The sequence below is a fragment of the Odontesthes bonariensis genome, chromosome 7 (assembly GCF_027942865.1).
Source record: "Odontesthes bonariensis isolate fOdoBon6 chromosome 7, fOdoBon6.hap1, whole genome shotgun sequence".
Classification (NCBI taxonomy): domain Eukaryota; kingdom Metazoa; phylum Chordata; class Actinopteri; order Atheriniformes; family Atherinopsidae; genus Odontesthes; species Odontesthes bonariensis.
Window position 1 is genome coordinate 9,606,677 of NC_134512.1, and position 11,133 is coordinate 9,617,809.

General features: G+C 40.2%; 1 long non-coding RNA gene across 2 annotated transcripts; it reads left to right on the plus strand.

Annotated features, from left to right (window-relative positions):
- The first annotated feature begins 949 nt into the window (after positions 1-949).
- Positions 950-11,133, plus strand: LOC142383715 (uncharacterized). 2 transcript variants are annotated; one of them, XR_012770003.1, is made up of 3 exons: positions 950-1,163; positions 8,759-8,944; positions 10,531-11,133. It is a non-coding gene; the product is annotated as an uncharacterized LOC142383715 (long non-coding RNA). The 2 variants fall into 2 exon arrangements; XR_012770002.1 differs by having other exon boundaries at positions 8,800-8,944.

The following is an 11,133-nucleotide window of genomic DNA, read 5'->3' on the forward strand; positions in this document are numbered from 1 at the left end:
TTGGCTGCAGTTCCACCAGAATTCCACTGGGAGCGTCGGTGGAGACCAGAATGAATGGGGCCCAATGGAGCTAGATGCTACAAATGGTCAGTGTCACCTAAGTCTCCTCAAGAGCGCTCAGATTTGAATGTAGTTTCTGAGAGCTCAACATGGGTTTCAAGTAAAAAATCTACTGAACGAGTACATATATCCCTTTGATTTCTTACTGGTTGGCTTCTTGTTGTCCACAACGCGCTAGCATTGTGCTAATGACAGCTGGTCGACCAGCTATGTATGACGTCATATACACTTCAAATCCTTTTTTTAAGCAAATGAGTGGCTCTAAAAATCTAAAACTCAGCCATGGGTATTTTCTAAACACCCTCTTTCGAAAACAACATTCGAATTACTAGAGAAAAAATTATATCTTGAGATAAGGGCACGAAAGGGCGTATAGCTCCATAGGACTCCATTCATTCTGGTCTCCAAAATTGGGCGCCCCACGTGGAAAGAGGGTGGAACTGCAACCAAAATCGCCTCGTTGGAAACCGGAAATGCACCGTGAGTGGCGTATCTGTCCTATTATAGAATCTGTGCTTGGCATCAGTTTTGGAAGAGTCCCCTCCCACCAAAGCTTTCTGTCGCGCTTACTACGTCACAGTCAGTTGCGCTGATTGGTCAGAGCGTTGGCCTATAGGCACAGACGCGGTTTGAAAGACAACGGGTTGTGCTCATCAACAATGTTCCGTTGTATCCATTGATCGGTGCCAGACTAAATTAGACATCCAATCCATTTAGGCTGGTTTATCAGGCTAGAATAATGCTGCAGGAAATGGACATTGAAAAGGCTCACCGCATTGGAACACCAGGCGCGACATCCACGGAGTATAATATTCCGATTGAATAAATATCGGATCATTCCGGACATGTCAGCGCAAGTAAGAGTCAGATTCGAAAACTCAAATCGAGGGGAAAACTGAAATCGGCACCGCGGGATTCGAACCGGCACTTATGAGTTCATCCAAATAACCCATAGAGGGCGCTACCTGACTGGAGAATGTGCTCGGAAAGAGTTGCTCTTCTAGTCATGAAGCTGCTTTTCACACAATAACACCAGACAGAGCACCGGAACCAAAGCAGTTATCCCGACTCCTTCTTTCTTTCTTAATTTCTCCACTCATCAGGTACGCAACTTGTTGTAAACTTAGACGAACGTTGTATAAAGCATCAAACGTCATGAATTTGTGTTGTTTGTGATTTTGATCAGTTGCCAATGGGTTTATTTTGAATGGGGGAAAGTTATGGAGTTTATTTTGTGTCAATAAGTTTAAAAGAAGACTTTTATAAGAGCAAGCAAAATATATCAATTCAAAAACTAAATTTAAAAAAGTCAAAAAAAACTAATTCAAACAAAAAATACATGATTGCAATTTAAAAAAAACTGAAATCGTGTAAAATATTTGCCTTCGCCTCCTTCTCAGTTTTGGTTGTTGTCGTTTTCTTTGATTACGTCTCCAGCTTTCTCGTTTGCGCCAGAGAGTCTATTATGAGGAGAGGGAAAACTGGCGGCTATTTCCGGGTGGTACTGCACTCTAGGGGCGCCAACAAAGCAGTGCAGAGCACGCCGAACTCTATGGTGGTACTATGAAATCCACCTTAGATGCAGCCATTGCTTTTGATAGAATTTTTTATATTTTTTCATTTTAATTTTTCTAAAGGCAGGATGAATTATCCTTTCAAACGGCACTTGGTTTGATTTTTTTAGACTCACTAGATTTGTTTAAAATACACATTTATTGTCAGTATTGCATCCCGAGTGACGTCACGCATGTGGCATCACTTTACGGCATGGTCAGTCCTAGCGCTGAGCTAGCAGAGAGGTGTTAGCTCAAATAGTTACAGATTTCAGCACAGCCCTTTTACATACTCTCTGACTAGCCTCTGGTTTAGCTTTGGTTGTTGTTAGCGACACCAGGTTAGCACTCTGGCACAGTGGACGAGTGCCGTAAAGCAGCCGGTCGTAATCAGCCGTGCGTTATTCAGATTCCGTTAGCTAGATGCTAGCGGATACTGACTCGCAAATACCAGACCTGTAAGAAAACAGAAAGCTATAACTCCCAGGTTATTGTACTTTCGATATAAATCCACATCCCTCTGTCAGAAATCACAGTATTATTTTCAGGTTTCAGCCGCTAGCGGGGACATTTTTTGAGTTATTAGCGCCAGCCCTATGGAAAATGGTCATTCTACACTCGCTCGCCAGCGCCCCCAGAGAAAATCAACTGAACTGCAGCCAAATTTTTTATAATGGGGCGAATAGGAAGGGGAACGGCTGTCTGTAAAAGGGCTGTGTTTGCGCTCCCTGATTTTTGTTTGCGGTTTTGACACAAACCTGCCTGGTGGGTGGGCTTTCGACGGGGGCATTCCTATTGGCTTATTTGTGTTTGACGGACAGCTAAGCAAGCATATGAAGCAGCTCTGGCCACAGCAGCTACTCTGCTTCTGATTGGTTCTAAAAACGTCAACAACGGCGCGAAGGAATATGAACTCTGAAGAATGGCAAAATGCAGTCCGAGGTAAGGACATGTCTATAGTTTACGATTAAGTTAATTTCAACAATATTTTAACAGTTGTAACTAGGGGGTATTCCTAGAAAGTAGCTAAAGAAAGCCAGGCTATAGCCGGTAAGCGTCGCTTGAACTAGCGCCATCTCCCATTTAAGCCTTAAGTCGTTCCTCAAAGATATTTTAGCTGCATCTCGGTGAGGCTAATCCAAGTGAGGCTTACATAGCCTAGCTTAGTGCGAGTGCACGAGGAACGTAAAAAGCCCTGACGAGTGGATGGTGGAAAAACGGAGATCTGTGTGAAAATGAGAGCGAGACAAGAGCTGTTATTTTTTCGGCAGCTGAACATATAATGCTGATGGAGCTGTATGAGGATTTTAAAAGTGTCATCACCAGAAATGGTAATACAGCTGTGATCAATAAAGCGAAGAAACGGCATGGCAAACAATTGCAGACAGACTAAATGCGTAAGTTACGAAAGTTTCATACCATTGACATTCATTTTACTGTCCTCATGTATTTATACTCTCCTCTATGTGTGATAATTTGTTTACATAAAGCATGCTGAATTGTCTCTGTATGAGATGTACTGCACACATATACTGGCCCTGCTCAGTTTATTAATAACCCAATAATCGACACGCATCCTCATACTTTGTGACTATCCTGTGTGTGTGACCCACATATTAATTTTTCACGGTTACATCTCAACAGGAGCAATCTTAACAGCCAAAAGCGTACCTGGCAGCAAGTGAAGGTAAAGTACAGGAACATATTTCAGAGCGGTAAGTAGCCTTTGAAGAAATGTGTTTGTCCAATAAATAGAGCGCCAAACTAGATACAAGAAACTGAAAATAAAAAAGATCAAGCTAGAGATTATGAAACTGGAGAAGGATGTTAGTATACATTCAGATAAAGGAGAAGGTCGTGTTGTGAACTGTATTTAATTCTGTTTTATCTCCACAGCTTGAGAAACATGTAATAATAATTAAACAATTCAACACAACTTAAACTCAAACCTGTCATTATTGTACGGTTCATGCAAAGTGTTAGAAATGTGTTTATACATTTAAATTCACAGTGGGGTGCCATGACCTAAACGTGTGGAAAGTTATAAATCATCTCTGTCCATTTAGCCTTCTTACACTTGCTCTGACTTAAACTGCTACTGTGTCAATGCTAAATTATGAAAAGAAGTTCTAACTCAAAGGTCACAACAATAAGGATCAAAGGAAATATGTGTCCCTGTACAGGTCCCTCACTGTGTCAGGAGAAACTGAGTCCTTTCAGGCACTGGAACTCAACGAAGAAAAGACTTGAGCCTGAAAAGTTGTCCACAAGACAAAATGTATAAAATATGAAGTATACTATTAATTTCAGATGGCTCTGTCAGAAGTCAGCCATGGTGCCTGAGAACTTTAAGCAATGAACCTGTATTTAATTTGGCCAAAGGTCATTTCTATCCCTGCCCTTGTTTTAGCATGTGCATGTGCATGCCCTTATTCCTGGATCAGGATATGGCGTGAGGAGGTACAGCCAGCATGCATAGCCTCTGTCCCCAAGCAGGACACCTTTGAACTCCCCTGCAGAATAAGAGAAATGTTGGATGGATATACATGTGTTAAGACTTTAGGCAATTTGATGCAATATGTGCCTTATATGGCTATCTATAAGAAAGTATGACGAGCACTTTAAATTCCTTAAGATGATCTCTACACCTGACCTCTCATTAGATTACCAAAATTCTGCCTATGCTGCACCTTACTTCAAAAGTACACTCCTTCAGGTTAGTAAAATTCTCGCGCCTTGTGCAAACCTCTGTGCCAGTGAGGATGCTCGGAAGATCCTAGAATCATGAACTGATCCCGGCCATTTAGCCTCAATGTTGGAAATGAAATGACCTCCATCACAGATCATCTGTATGCACAGAGGAAAGGAGTCAATGATGAGGTTTCACAGAGCATAAATGTAACATTGCTCAGCATTACTCAAAGGGGTTGATGTGGTATTTTTCAAAATGAGAAATCCAGTTCAGAGTCTATGGACAATTATCCCCAAGTGTACCTGTACATTTAGGATATGGAAAAATGTTCGGTTTACATAGTCAGCCTCCACGGGTCCAGCAGGGGCCTGGACAATGTGACAATGTTTAAATCCAGACTGAAAACAGTTGTATTTAGATGTGCATATGACACCTGAAAGTATTTTATCTGCACTCTTCACTTTTAAATTAATTAATTAATGATTTTTTTGTTTTTTGGAATGATTTTATTGCCTTCTTGTGATTTTATGTAGCTGTAAAGCACTTTGAATTGCCTTATGTACGAATTGTGCTCTACAAATTGCCTTGCCTTGGATGCGTACATGGGCACAGTGTAGTGCACCGATAACATTAGGGAAGCCTGAGGGAGATGATGAACTTAATGCAAATACTTCAGCCAGTAGGTTGTTTTACATTATCGGCTACTGTAAATGTGGAGCAGCAGCCTGAAAGGACAAGAGGTCATATTTCTAATATGGTAAGATGTTTTAATTCCTGCGTTTTATCTAATATCTTGTTTGTACAGTCCTTGACTGTACAAATAATTTTTATTAACATTATTACCTGTCCCCCATTTTTCTGAGTCTGGTCCTACGTGGGTGTAGATCTGATGTTTGTTAGGTGTTGATTAGTTTTAATGAATACCATGTTCTCTCTCATTTAATTTCATGCTCACGTGTGTATAGTATGGAGCTAAATTTGTCTCAATAATATTTGTATATACGCAGAAGGGGATCCACAAATATGTCTTGATTTGCATGTGTGTTTTGATATCTACAAATAAAAAAATCATATTTGTAACTCGTCTATTGATTTTTACAAATATAGATGTGCATTTGTAAATAAAATGCCATTTGTAAAACCAAAAAAATCATTTGTGAAATGTGATTCTGCATTTGTGAATCACCAGCACACACATTTTTCGCTTTCCACAGTTACGTGTTTTTGAGACGTTCTTCGCATGAAAGTCGCACAAATCCACACGTAAATATTTCTTGACTTGCATTCGTGTTTTGATATCCACAAATAAAAAAAAACATATTTGTAACTTGTAAATTGGTTTTCACAATTGTAGATGTGTATTTGTAAATGAAATGGCATTTGTAAAACTGAAAATTGCCTTTGTGATATCTAATTTTGCATTTGTGCATTAACAGCACACGTAGGTTTCGTTTTCGCATTTGTGAATCAGCACGATCAGCGCACGTATTTTTGAGACAATCTTTGCGGCAGAGGGAGCCACCCAGATTCACAAATAGCCTACCTCTATTTTCTAATCCAGTAGATGGCAGTGTTGTTCATACTTAATCTATTGCGTGTTACCATATTGCTCTCACTCTGAATACTGTCAGAAAAAATAAAACATATGAAAAATAGAGAGTCTCTGAACTATTTACATTTACATTTTACTATCATAATTTGGGGTGAGGGAATTGTACTTAGGGCCTACTGAAGTTGGCGGTAGCTGCTCATCATGCCCACGTTGTTCGGCCATGGTTGAATTTGAATGAATTGAAAAATTCAATGAAAGTCAAGTGAAGCATAGCCGTTATGAGCTTTATAGAACAACACTGCCATCTACTGGATTAGAAAATAGAGGTAGGCTATTTGTGAATCTGGGTGGCTCCCTCTGCCGCAAAGATTGTCTCAAAAATACGTGCGCTGATTGTGCTGATTCACAAATGCGAAAACGAAACCTACGTGTGCTGTTAATGCACAAATGCAAAATTAGATATCACAAAGGCAATTTTCAGTTTTACAAATGCCATCTCATTTACAAATACACATCTACAATTGTGAAAACCAATTTACAAGTTACAAATATGTTTTTTTTTATTTGTGGATATCAAAACACGAATGCAAGTCAAGAAATATTTACGTGTGGATTTGTGCGACTTTCATGCGAAGAACGTCTCAAAAACACGTAACTGTGGAAAGCGAAAAATGTGTGTGCTGGTGATTCACAAATGCAGAATCACATTTCACAAATGATTTTTTTGGTTTTACAAATGGCATTTTATTTACAAATGCACATCTATATTTGTAAAAATCAATATACGAGTTACAAATATGATTTTTTTATTTGTAGATATCAAAACACACATGCAAATCAAGACATATTTGTGGATCCCCTTCTGCGTATATACAAATATTATTGAGACAAATTTAACTCCATAGTATAGTTGCGTTTCTTTAGTTGCACTGGCACCAACTGATTGATTTTTCGAGACAGTGAAAGTGGTGATATGATGACCACAGTTTTTGCTTCGTTTTTTAGACAAGACATGAGTTGTGGGAGCGCAGAATTCTTGGTGAACATTTCTTTCCGGAGTCCGTTTCAGCCGTTCGGACATTTTTTGAGTTGCAGCTAAGCTAAACTTCAACTTTAGCTTGCCCGGGAGCAGGCTAGTTCAGCAGCATAAACTACTATGGTTACTCAGCGGGCGTTCAAATAAGCCACCTTTCTGGAACGGAACTCTCGCTAAATTTAGCCAGAAGTAGCGAAATAAGCCAGGCTTTCCGCTAAGCCAGCTTCTAGGAATACCCCCCTATTCTAAAAACGCTGTTGTTGACGTTTTTAGAACCAATCAGAAGCAGAGTAGCTGCTGTGGCCAGAGCTGCTTCGTACGCTTGCTTAGCTGTCCATCAAACACAAATAAGCCAATAGGAATGCCCCCGTCGAAAGCCCACCCACCAGGCAGGTTTGTGTCAAAACCACAAACAAAAATCAGGGAGCGCAAATGAGAAAGCTGGAGACGTAATCAAAGAAAACGACAACAACCAAAACTGAGAAGGAGGCGAAGGCAAATATTTTACACGATTTCAGTTTTTTTTAATTGCAATCATGTATTTTTTGTTTGAATTTTTTTTTTTGTTTGACTTTTTTAAATTTAGTTTTTGAATTGATATATTTTGCTTGCTCTTATAAAAGTCTTCTTTAAACTTATTGACACAAAATAAACTCCATAAAAAGTTGGCTAGTTCGGGAAACGAGTGGAAGCTAGCTTGTGTTCTTTGCTAATCTTTGTAAACCATTGTAAACCTTCCTAAAAGTAAAAACTTGATTGAAAAACTTGATACCATTCATCTCACGATCTTTGGAAAGACCATTTGTTAGTGTAATCACAGCCATTATAACTAACAGCCTTGCCACTCTCTATTAAGCCCCATTGTACCGGCTTTTTGGCTGCAGTTCCACCAGAATTCCACTGGGGGCATCGGTGGAGACCAGAATGAATGGGGCCCAATGGAGCTAGATGCTACAAATGGTCAGTTTCACCTAAGTCTCCTCAAGAGCGCTCAGATTTGAATGTAGTTTCTGAGAGCTCAACATGGGTTTCAAGTCAAAAATCTACTGAACGAGTACATATATCCCTTTGATTTCTTACAGGTTGGCTTCTTGTTGTCCACAACGTTCTAGCATTGTGCTAATGACAGCTGGTCGACCAGCTATGTATGACGTCATATACACTTCAAATCCTTTTTTTAAGCAAATGAGTGGCTCTAAAAATCTGAAACTCAGCCATGGGTATTTTCTAAACATCCTCTTTCGAAAACAACATTCGAATTACTAGAGAAAAAATTATATCTTGAGATAAGGGCACGATAGGGCGTATAGCTCCATAGGACTCCATTCATTCTGGTCTCCAAAATTGAGCGCCCCACGTGGAAACCGGGTGGAACTGCAACCAAAATCGCATCGTTGGAAACCGGAAATGCACCGTGAGTGGCGTATCTGTACTATTATAGAATCTGTGGTGTAATACAGCAGTTAAACGTAGGACCACGTCTCTGCATTATGTTATGTTTTGACTTCAAGTATTAGCAATTGTCTGTATGAAAGTCAGTGCTGGCTGCACCATTCTGGTGAGCTGTTTTACAGTAGCCTAATCAGTCATGGCAAGGCGGAAAATTTACTTATTGTAACAAACCAATAAAATGACACGTGTGGGCTATCTATCAGCAGGTTCACCACTTCCTGTAGGTCAACTTAGCCAGGTTTATCACTTCACCATGTTCTTGGAATAGCCCCTGATCCCTAGGTTGATTTCGCTCTACTCCACTTGCACCCCCCCACCCCCCCCCCCCCCACCCCCAACAAATACAGTAGTTAAATGTTAGACCACCTCTCTGTTATGTTTTCATTGCAAGTAATTGCCATTGTCTGTATAAGAGTGTGTGTCTGTGTGTGTGTGTGTGTGTGTGCGTGCACAGATGGAAGCAGTCATTCCTGTTGTGATTAATGATCTTGATGGTGATGGAAAGTCATCTTCAAGACCCCGGCGGCAGCTCCATGCCTCAGAACATCATGCCCTGCATCTCCATCCTGAGTGAGCCTCCTGGTCTGCACACAGTGCCGGTAAGGCCACTTTCAAAAGGGCACTGCATTGAATTAATGCAAAAGATGGAGAATAGCCTGCCTGTGTGCGCGCGTCTGCACACACGCATGTCTGTCTCTGTATTAATATTAGTAATTTACGAATCATTTCACTTATTCACACACATAAGCATACATTCATACACTGCCCTGCCAAAAATAGTTGCCACCAAAAACATGGTCACACACTCTTGTTGAAACACCTATATCTTTGATAAAGGGATGCTTTGCTGTGGCATTGTTTTGATAAGTGTCTGCAATGTCAGAAGATGTCCATCTAGTGATGCATTCATTTTCCAGCAAGAACTTGGATTGATGATGGTAGAGTCTGACCGCTACACAAAGCCTTCTCCAGCCCATGCCAAAGATTCTCAGTAGGGTTATGTTTTGGATTCTGTGGTTTGAAATGAATGTGTGAATAGTATGTCTTATGGTCTCTGAAACACTTTCAAAATTTGAGCCCAATGATCGTTGTGGCATTGTGATCATTGTGCATTTGTGGCATTGTGATCTTGAAATATGCCTGTGGCATCAGCAGAGACAAAACCATTAATAGAATGAGCCGGTCTTTCACTATATCCTGGAAGTCAGCTGTCCTCATTCTTTGAGGACATACTGTAGCTGAACATTCACGTAGAGCCGACATCAAATGTGTAAGTGATTGCCTATGGCAATGATTGCACCCTTCTCAAACAGACTAAAATCTTTTCCATAACAACAGGATGCATCTTCTGACATGGTTGTTTAAGAAATGAGAAGCAACTCATTGCAGCAGGCTGGTTCATGGACATCATTATCACTTTTCATAAAGAATCATGGGATGTGCTGGAGAAGGTCCTGCACAGCATTCAGACTCAATTCAAGGTCTTCAACATATTTTGGGTGTTGGTGTTGCACCATATGAAAATTTCAACATACACACACAGTCAACTTAATAGTTGGGGTACCCTACAATTGTTATGAGTTACAGATTTATTTGTATAATATCTCTATTTCACAACACCTGCTAGTTTGAAAGAGAATCTCACATATGCATAATTAAATGTTAATAGGCTTTACAAAGGAAACAGGCACTAAAATCAAGATAATTATATGGAAAATATTTGTTGCACTAATTGATACAGACTGGTTAAAAGTTTGTGTCTATTGGTGTAGCCAACATTTTCCATAAATATATTTTGGTTTTGCAGGACATTTCATAGTTACTAAGTTTTACAATAGTCCTCTATTCCAATGTGCTGACAACATTTTTTTTTAGTTTCTGGACAGCAATACCACATACAATTCCATTCTGAAATAATCCCAACAAAATCCATTTTCAAAGGATGGAATGATATTAGCTAACAACCGCACTTATATTACACTTTTTATTGCCGTGTTTTATTGTCATTTGACATATTCAGGGGCAATCGGGCATTTTTTACATAGCATGAAACGCACAGAAAACCAAAATATACATTTTAGCAAACCTGATGGAAGCATTTAGAATAGTGTAGTGGAACATTGTATAATTTCTCATTATGCAAATCCTTGTCACTGACCCTAACATGGATTTTTTTTTCTGACAGGCACGGAGCCAGTTCTCAGAGGATGGCACCAGCAACATTAGATGGAGGGTCCCACTGTCTCCGCACCCAGACTTATCCGACCACCGCCAGTAGCTGTGCCTCTCCTCCAAATGACAGCCAACGTCATAACAGGGCTCCACCATCTCCACACCCAGGCGCATCACACCAACGCACACCACTACCACTCTGTGCTTTTCACCACTCCGTTGCACCTCTGCCTGCCTGACTGGCTGTGCCGTAGCAGCTCCCCCACCTCAGAAAGGGGAAATGAGAAGAAGTGATATGATTTTGTTGGTTGACCCACATGTTTTGCTCTTTTTGCGCAGTGTGTTTTACTGTCTGTATGCATTTAGCTGTGGGCAATACATTCCATCTGTTTGTGACATGTTTGGAGTATATCGTCTATTCCATCTTCCTTTATACAGGTTTTAAGTGCATTTGATAGTCTTGAAATGTGTATTATGTGTAGGCTGCTAGTTACCTTCGTTTCCTTTGGGATCATTAAAGGGATTCAAATCTACTATACTACATTAAGCTCACATTAAGATCACCTCACACAAATGAGTGCTGTTCTACATGCAGCTCAGAAAGTGGGGCGGAGGG